Below are 9,937 nucleotides of genomic sequence, written 5' to 3'. Positions count from 1 at the left end.
GGCCCTCCATTCATATAACCCAAAGAAGACTCAAGGTATTGAAAACTTCAGAACAACACTGCTTCTATTACTCCATGTGCAGAAAATTACAGTCAAGAGTGCTAGAACAGCACTATTAAAACAGAGTTTTGGAATGCACTAAAATGATAACGAGTTCATAAAACACAGCAACTAAAAAGTAACATAAGCGTACGCAGACGCAAGTTTTTATAGGCATCTGAAAGATGGCCTAATGCGTACAGCTAAAACTGAAAAATAAACTAACTATCATGCGTAATTAAGGTTCAATAACACGTCATAAGCCTGCGTGGATGAGCTAGAGGTTCTGGTCGTTATGGGCATTGAATCCAGAGTTGGATTATGTCCCCCACAACCCGCGTAACACGGACAAGTCACCGTTTGAACTGACGTGACCCAACAACTTACGCATCACCGTTAAGCTGCCTTTGTTGACAGTAACTTGACCCTCGTTGACCGGAGGTACAGATGACGTGGATGGCTGAACAAATAGCACAGGAACCTCGAGCACCTTGATTCCTAAGTGCCCATGTGGCTCATTTGGCAAAATGACACGTGGAACCTTGAGATTAACAAAAAGGTTGCGGGATCATCAGATGGCTGCGGAATCAGCAGATGGCTGCGGAATGCCTGTAAATATGTCAAAATCTAAACAAAACAGTCACACATTAGCAAAATTCCTTAATCATGCTTAAAGTCATATAATGTAATGATCTGGGTTGGTTTGCAAGGAAAATGAGGCAAAAGTGAGAGATGAATGAGGGAAAACTGTAGGTAATGGTGGATAATCAAGTGTAAAGTAGAGGCTCTACATACCCCCACTACGAGGGCATTGCATGTCCTCATGCAATCAAAAACATGGTTCAGTCCACCTGCTGGGATGCTTCTGCTAAGACATCCAGCCTTCTCTTCTTCCTCTGTGTGGCCACATTGACTCTTGGTCTTTTCATCAAACACCTGAATTTCAGATTGATCAAAGCTCTGTTTAATTTCCTGCATCTCTTCTTGAGCTTTTTGTTTTCCTTCTGCCACAGGCCCATATGAAGCATGGTGTTATCTTGAACCATCTTGTCCACATTGCTTTGTATCTTCAGTTTTTCATTTTCTTGTTTGATGTGGCGATTTAGTACTTCTAGCTCAAATATTTCCTGCTTCAGTGATTGGACATGCTGCTCCAAAGGTTGAGCAGTACTTCGCCCAGCAACTGCTTGTTCTAGCGTCTCCAGGTAATTATAAACTTTCTGCTGATCAGGGTCAACCTCTGGTGAATGCTTTGGGCTAGGCTCATACTGAAATTCGGATCCATGTTCATATTCCGGTTCATGCTCAAAAGGACTTTCCTCACGTGGAGGACTGGTGTCAACATACTCAGCGTGTGGAGAGATTTTCTCAAAGTCAGGACTCGTAGCAACCTTTTTAGGTGTGCTCAAGTCAATGATGAGTGATTTACCCTTTGTGGCCCCCACTTTTCTTTGTAACCTGCTGCTCCTTCTCACGGTGGTGGTGCTCTGTTTTTCTTTTTGTGCTTTTTGCTTTTGTTTTTCCACCTTCTTTGAAAGGGCAGTTTCATGGAGTTTGGCCATTCTTTGTGCTAAGGGCTGAGTATCTTCTTCACTAGAGTTCTCAGGAGTAGCGTAAGTTTCTTGAGCTACAGCTTTGCCTTTATCTTTCTTTTGTTTCATCCTACTCCCTTTTCTCTTTTGAGCAACTTCTTGGGCAAGTTCTGAAAGGGATTCTGTGATGATTCCTTGAGCTATTTGATCAGTGTCCACAGTAGGCTCAGGATCAATTTCATGTTCAGAATGATGTACATCAGTTTCTTCTTCAATCTGTTCTTGGAGAGTTTCCTCTTGGACAACAGTTTCAGGGGTAGCCTCTTTTATTTTTCTTCTACTCTTTCTAGGCACAGAGGTTTCTCCTGCTTCTTCAAAATGGTTTCTCACAAGAAATTTCTCCCAGGTATCTCTTTTTGCTTTCAACTGTTCCTCAACTAGCATCTTAACAAGACTATGATGATACAGATGTGATTCAATGTTTCTTGGGTTCCTTTGGACAATTGAACACATTTTTCTAAGACTTGAGAGTAGAAAATATGGAAGGTTAATATCATCTCCTAAGAAATGCATCATGACTTTGGCATGGTAAACATATAAAACTCCAAACCTTCCCTCACAAGTAAAGAATTTTTGCACTAATAACAGTAAAGTTGTCTATTCTTCCTTGACATAAGTAGCAGGAATCCCTTTTGTAAAAATGCTGGTATCCATACCTGGGTTCTTTAAGATTTGCTTCCACTGTTGGTCTTGTACTGATCGGTTTTTAAACCATCTTTCTCCAGTTTGTGGGAGTGAAGTGGCTTGTGCTATACTGCTCTCAGTGACTGTAAACTTCAGGTCCCCTATCTCCACTTGATTGTCTTTGTCTCTGAAGGAACGTGCAAAGGCCTTCGTAACCTCTTTGTGGTAACCTCTGAATTTCTGGATGCATTGGAGCCAGTTTGCTTTTTGCAAAGCCTCTTTAACTTGAGGATATCCCTCCAGAAATTTTGAACCCTCGGGTTCTGCCCTTAAGAGTTTACCCATTGGCTCTACGGCTCTGTTCTTAAAACTTTTGGAAAAAAGGTTACACGGCTTCAACAGTGGCCCTAACACAGTAAATTTACGGCTCTACTGTAACAGCCGTAACATACGGTCACTGATACCCAGAATTAGCAGAGAGGAAAACGTAAAACAGAGTATGGCTAAGGTAGCAGCGTAGTGAGCACAGCGGAATAAGAACTGTGGAAATGAAACAGCGTGAATGGAATGATACGAGAGTATGAGGGTTATGAAATGATGGGTAGAAACGGTTAGGTCCTTAGGTTTCGGTCATAGGTTCACACTTGGCTGCGGGATTATGACTTAGAGAGACGTAGTACAGTAGTCTACGTCACTTAGGTACGAAAATCTTAATGGAGGAGCAGCCGCAGTTGAGTTTCAAAATCGTGAGGATCATGACCGATAAGTGTGGGGGATACGTGGATTTTTTTTTTGTCGTATGATGGGAAAACTGGTAATCATTACATTAAATGGCAAGAAACATAACCCCAGAAACTTTGCAAAATGAGATAACCGTAAGTTTAAGATTTAGATCATACCTCAGATTCGCGCTTGGATTGCCTTTGATCATTTTCCACTAACCCTTCATTGTTTTATTGCTGTTGCATGACTCTTTTCCATTTATTGTTGATGACTTCTGAACTGTAAATTTTTTCAAACAGACTGTGTTTTTTTTTTTTATGCAGGTGCAGAGAGCTGCGGAATCGTTAGATGGCTGCAGAATCTCCAGATGGCTGCGGAATCTGCAGTGGTACCCTCCGGCTGCACAAAATAACTTTAGTTGTCTAAAAAAAATAACTTTATTGATGGAATGAAATGTAATGAATGGATGGATGGATGAAAAGAAATGAGGTGAAGTGAAAGTGATTAAATGAATGAGATGGTGAATGAGGTGGATGAAATGGCGAAATGAGATGGAAGAGAGAGAGAGATTTTTTTTTGGAAAACATGAGGTGTCAGGTGACCCTGATTTTCACCTCAGGTTTTCTGCATGAGACTGCCAATCAGAGATTGGTTTTCAGGCTCATACATTTATTTATTTATTTTTTTTTTTTTTTTTTTTTTCAAAAACCAAAGATTAGGCTGATGGAGGAGAAGAATCCTTCTCCACCAACCTGATTGCAGAATCTTCTTTAAACAACTTGACAAACTCTTCTTTTGAGAATGGCTTTTGGTAGATTTTCAAGCGATGGCCATTCACAATAAGAGGAGTATGAAATTCATCAATAGTTTTCACTCGAATTGCTCCATTGCTAAAGACTTCATCAATCTCATATGGCCCAAGCCAATGAGTTTGAAACTTTCCTTTGAAGTCTTTGAACTTTGAATCAAACAATAGAGCCCAATCTCCTTTCTGAAACTTTCTTTCTTTGATATGACGATCATGCCATTTAGATCTTTGGTGCTGAACTAGATCGGTCCTTAGAATTGCATCTTGTCTTATTTCATCTAGCTCATTTAGCTGGTCCATTCTGTGTCTTTGAGCTTCTGAGAGGCTCATTCCCAATTGGACTGCCATCTTGAAGGTCTTGATTTGGAACTTAATGGGGAGCAGGACTTCCTTCCCATAAACAAGTTCATAGGGAGAATGTCCTGTTGTGTTCTTCCATGTAGTCCTATAGGCCCATAAGGCTTCAGGGAGCCTTTCCGCCCAATCTCTTCTATGAAGATGAATAGTCTTGGTGATAATGCCTTCAAGAACTTTATTGGTAGATTCCACTTGGCCATTGGATTGTGGATGGTATGGAGTAGATGTTCTGTGCTTGATCTTATATTCCTCCATCAGCTTCTCCATCAATTTAGATGTAAATTGGCTGCCCTGATCTGTCACAATTTCCCTTGGGACACCAAAACGAGTGAAAATATCCTCAAAAAGAAATTGAACAACTGAATTTTCAGTGGCAGAAGGCAATGCTTTTGCTTCTACCCACTTAGTAACATAATCAGTACAAACCAGTATATACTTCTTTTGCTTTGATGGAGGATTAATTGGTCCAACGAAATCTAGAGCCCATTTCTCAAAGGGTTCGATGCATACCTGAGGCTGTAGAGGCATTTCATTTGAAGGAGTTGGTTTCCCAACACTTTGGCAGTTGTCACACCTTCTAACATACTGCTTTGCATCTTTAAAGAGAGAAGGCCAATAATATCCTAGAGAAAGGATTTTATAGGCTGTCCTCTTGTCAGCAAAGTGCCCGCCGCATGGTTCATCATGACATGCCTTAAGGATGTCAGGCATTTCATCTTCCCGGACACACCTTCTGATTATACAATTTGGCCCTGTTTTGAACAATTCATTAGAAATCCAAGAATAATGTGCACTCTCCTGAATGATTTTCCTTTTCTCATTAGGAAATAAGTGTAGAGGAAGCTTCCCTGTAACAAGATAATTAGCCATATCTGCATACCAAGGAGTCTTGGTAGTCACTGCAAACAAGTATTCATCTGGAAACTTATTTTCTACTGGAGAATCTTCATTAGTGTTTTGGATTCTAGACAAGAAATCAGCTACTGTGTTTTGTTATCCAGGTCTATCTAACACAGTAATGTTGAATTCTTGTAAAAGTAAAAGCCATCTTGTAACTCTACCATTAGTGATAGGTTTGTTCATTAAATATCTTATGGCAGAGTGATCAGTATGGACAAAGGTTTCATAGCCGGTTATGTAGTGTCTAAACTTGTTGATTGCATGTACCACAGCTAAGAACTCTTTTTCTGTAACAGTATAATTTAACTCAGTAGGAGTCAAATTCTTACTTGTGTAATAAATGGCATAAGGGATCAAATCCTTTTGTCCCAAAACAGCTCCTAGAGCTGTATCTGAAGCATCAGTAGAAATGTGGAAAGGGAGTTTCCAATTTGGCCCCCTTAAGATGGGTGCTTCAAATATTCTAGTCTTTAAAGCTTCAAAGGCAGATTGACACTCAGGATCCCATTTGAACTCACAGTCCTTGGTAAGCAATTTGAAAAGAGGGGATGCTATCTTAGTGAAGTTTTCAATAAATCTTCTATAATACCCAGTAAACCCAAGAAAACTTCTAACATCTTTCTGGCAATTTGGAACAGGTAACTTAGAGATGACTTCAACTTTGGATCTATCAACCTTAATCCCATCTCCTGAAATATGATGTCCTAAAACAATCCCTTCAGTAAACATCATAAAACACTTTTCATGACTTAAAGAAAGATTTGTTTCCTTACATCTTACCAGTACTTTTTCCAAATTTTCTAAAGCTTCTTCAAATGTATTACCATAAACTGTGAAATCGTCCATGTATACCTCTACACAATCATGAATCAGATCTGAAAAGATTCCTAATACAGCCCTTTGAAATGTAGCGGGTGCATTGCACAATCCAAAAGGGAGTACTCGGTAGGCAAAAGTTCCCCAAGGACAAGTAAATGTGGTTTTGTCTTGATCTTCAGGTGCTACCTGAATTTGATTATACCCACTAAAACCATCCAAGAATGAGAAATACTTTTTACCTGCTAAAGTGTCTAGTACCTGATCAATAAAAGGTAGAGGGAAATGATCCTTTAAGGTTGCCTTGTTCAATTCTCGATAATCAATGCAAACTCTCCACTTTCCATTCTTTTTGGGCACTATAACCAAGGGGGAAACCCATTGGCTATCTGAAATGGGGTAAATGAAGTTTACCTTGAGCAATTTCTGGAGTTCTTCTTTCACGATTTCCCTAAGGTTTGGATTCATCCTTCTTTGTGGTTGCCTAATAGGTCTGCTGTTTTCTTCAATATAGATGTGATGAATACAAGTCTTAGGATCGATTCCTTTCATGTCAGTGTATTCCCATGCAAAGGCAGTGGAATGTTTTTACAACAATTTAGTTAATTCTTCTTGTTGTGGTCTTCCCAAGTTTTTGTTAATGTTCAATGTTTTTCCTGGAAGGATTTCAACTGTAGAACTACCAAACTCTTCCATTGAGAAGAGAGACATCTGTCTAGAGGAAAGATATTCAATGTCTGCATCTAACTGAAACTGTGTAGAGTCATATTCTAAAGGTATTTCAAAATTTTCTAATGTATTTAGAATTTGACTATCCTCACTGATCTCAGAGATGGTTAGAACAGGTTGAATAGTATCTTCATCCTCTACCCATTCATCTTCTCCTATTTCTGTTATTGCCTTTGCTGGAGGATACAAGTTGAATTTCTTGGTGGAATTACCATCTGATATATACATGTCCCCAGACCTACAACTTATGAAAGCATCAGCTGTGGCCAGCCAAGGTCTTCCTAAAATAAGAGGATGTCCTCCTAGATTGTTCTTGGGAGTTAAAATCATAAAATCAACTAGATATTCCCAAGAATCTAGAGAGACTGAAATATCTTCCAATACACCATCAGGTTTAATGATTGATCTATCTGCAAGTTGCAGTAAAGTAGGTGTAAAGAGAAGGTTAGGAAGCTTTAATTGATCCATGGTCTGTCTACTCATGATGTTGATCGCGGCTCCTAAGTCAATCAAAGTATTTGGGATTTCAACCCCATTAATATGAGTTTTGACAATAGGGCTACCGGGATCCACATATTTTTGCATGGTAATCTTACCCATCATTATGTCTGCAATTTTTCCAACTAGATGTATCCTTTTTGTATCTCTGGTTCTCTTTCCTGTTTTCTTCAAACTCAACTCCTTTATTGTCTTCGCTAGAATGGGAATTTCTTTAATGGCTTGTAACAAGGGGATCTTGATACAGACATTCTTCAATTCATCTAGGAAACTATAGTCAGGCACCCATATCTGCTTTTCCACTCCTTTGTCAATTTGCAATCTTTCAGGAAAAGGAGGCGTAGCTACAGGTGTAGGTTGCTCAACTATGGGAGTTGTAGAGGTTGATTCTTTTTCTTTTTCTTTTTGGATATTTTGGTTTTGAAGTGATACTTCAGAACCTTTATTGACTTTGAGAGATTCTTCCTCAGAAATGCTTGGTTGTTGACCACTTGTGGAAGGTTGATCTAAGATTATACCTGATCTGAGTTGTACTTCATTGAGAGGAACAACCATATAGGTAGGGAATGGTTGACCTTCCATCATGTAAGCATTTTGAGGGTTCCTATTATTTTGATTTGGTAATGGCTGAGTGGGAAGTTGATTTGATTTCTGCTGGGATTGAAGCGATAGTTGAGAATTTTGATTTTGTGGAGGAGGTTGTTGTTGTTGAGGGTATGGCAATGATAGTTGTTGACCTTGGTTTGGAAGTTGTGGAGCTTGCTGATTTTGAAATGATGGAGGATATTGATAGAATTGAGCAAATCTCCCATAAGGATTTTGCATGCTTTGCATCCATGCTTGAAAAGCATTTTGAGGTTGAGGCCAAGGTTGTTGCCAAGGATTCCAATTTGGTTGGGATTGAGAATTCATAGAGTTGTTAAACCCTTGATTCTGTTGTCCTTGCCAAGGTCTCCTTATAATAAAACAGAGAGATTCAAGTGTATCTGGATCCTCTTGAAAGACTGCTTTGAGGCCAGGAATTGAAGGACAATCCTTGGTCTCATGAGTTTCTGAGCAAATTACACATGTTTCTACAACGTGTGCATCTAAGGGACATTCCCTTAAAGCATGTTTCTTTCTACATTTCGGGCAAAAGATAGCCAAAGCCTCAGCTTCTGCTTTTTGTTTATTGTGAATCTTAAGGGTATCAAGTTGTTCACTAAGACTCCCTAAGATGTCAGTTTTAAATTCATCAAGCATATTGCCGATTTCAGCCCTACTTACTGATCCTGTTGCAGATTTATTTGCCCTAAGGAGAGAAGGATCTCTAGGCCCTTTTTGAGTTTTTGATTTGCCCCTTGAGAGATGGATACAAAGTTCTGCTATATCATTGAGAGAAAGTTGAGAAATATCCCCTTTCCCCATCATGTTTAAGATGTCTATCCATTCATCCCTAATGGCTTTTAATAAGAGGGCTTTTAAGGTCTCTTCATCCAAGGTACTCATTTTTTCTCTTTTCAAGTTATATTGAAATCCCTCAAGTAAATCTTCTAATCTCTCATCTTCTCTTTGTATCATTTTAAAAACCTCGTCCTTGTGATTAGTAGGCATACAATAGTCCAAATACCTATCCAAAAATGTCTGTTTCATTTCATCCCAAGTCCTAATGGATTGAGTGAGTAACCCCATGAACCATTTCAAGGCTTGATCCTTCAGTGTTGAAGGGAACAATTTGAGTTTCTGAGAGTCATCCAGGTAGTCATAAGTTCGACACACCACTTCAAACTCGAATAAGAATGTTTCAGGGTCCTCAGTCCTTAACCCATGGAAATTAGGGAGGACAGATGGTGATATGTTTTTCATAGTGGCTCGGGAATCCTCATTAACAATGGGAAACCCAAATGAATTATCCCCATCTCTATTTCCTCCTCCAAGGGGACCTCTTCCTCCATTATTGTTATTGTTGTTTCCTCCTCCTCCTCTACCTCTACCTCTACCCCTACCACCTCCTTCTTCTTCTGCCATGATGATTCTCCTAGGGATTTCAAAATCTTCTGGTTCCTCTACAAAAGGTGAATGAGTTGAGATTTCTCCTTCTTCTTCAGATGATTCCAATTCCTCAATTACAATTGGTCTTCCTGTAGGAGAAAGAGAAGAGTCTCTTCCTGGTTCAAATTCAATAGAAGGTGTAGGAGAGTCAACTCTTGGCTCTTGAATTCCAGGAATTCTAGGACTAGGAGTTTCGGTTGGAGATAAGGGGGGTGTCTCTTGTCTATCCCTTGAAGCAGATGGACTTGTAAAAATTGAACTTCGAGCTCTAGCTAAAAACCTTCCTCTAGAATCTCTAGCTCTATGCATGTCATTTTTTATTATTTTTTCTTCAAGTCAAGTTAATAGTTCTTTTTCTGATCTTCCAGTTCACTCTAGGTGCAAGAAGAGAGCATACTCAAGAAACTACCAAATCAATAACTTTCTCTTTTCTGATCCTCCAGATCACCTTGCAGTGCAAGAGGAGAGCATACTTTGATAGGTTATCAACTTCTTTCCTTGAAATTTTTATGTTTTTTTCTAAGAATATGGCTACTTAATTTCACTTCCCCGGCAACGGCGCCAAAATGTTTAGTCAATTTAGTGTTCCTAAATTGATGTCATTAATTGTCAACCCGGGGCTCGTAAGCTGATGAAGTGAAGGTGTACTATATGTACTTAAGCAACCTCTTAGGGCTTTTTGTCGTTTGGGGTGTTGTTTTTAGTTAATCTATCTTCCTAAGATGGAGTGATGTATTTATAAACAGATGAGTGATGGTGTGTGTAAGGTGAATTCTAGATGAGTGAAGGTGTGTGATTAGTGGTTTCTAACTACTTGCTG

The sequence above is a fragment of the Pinus tabuliformis genome, chromosome 5_1, assembly GCF_031772625.1.
Source record: "Pinus tabuliformis cultivar Carrire ecotype Pingquan chromosome 5_1, CPIR1, whole genome shotgun sequence".
Taxonomy (NCBI): Eukaryota; Viridiplantae; Streptophyta; class Pinopsida; order Pinales; family Pinaceae; genus Pinus; species Pinus tabuliformis.
Note: the sequence above shows the minus strand (reverse complement) of the source record.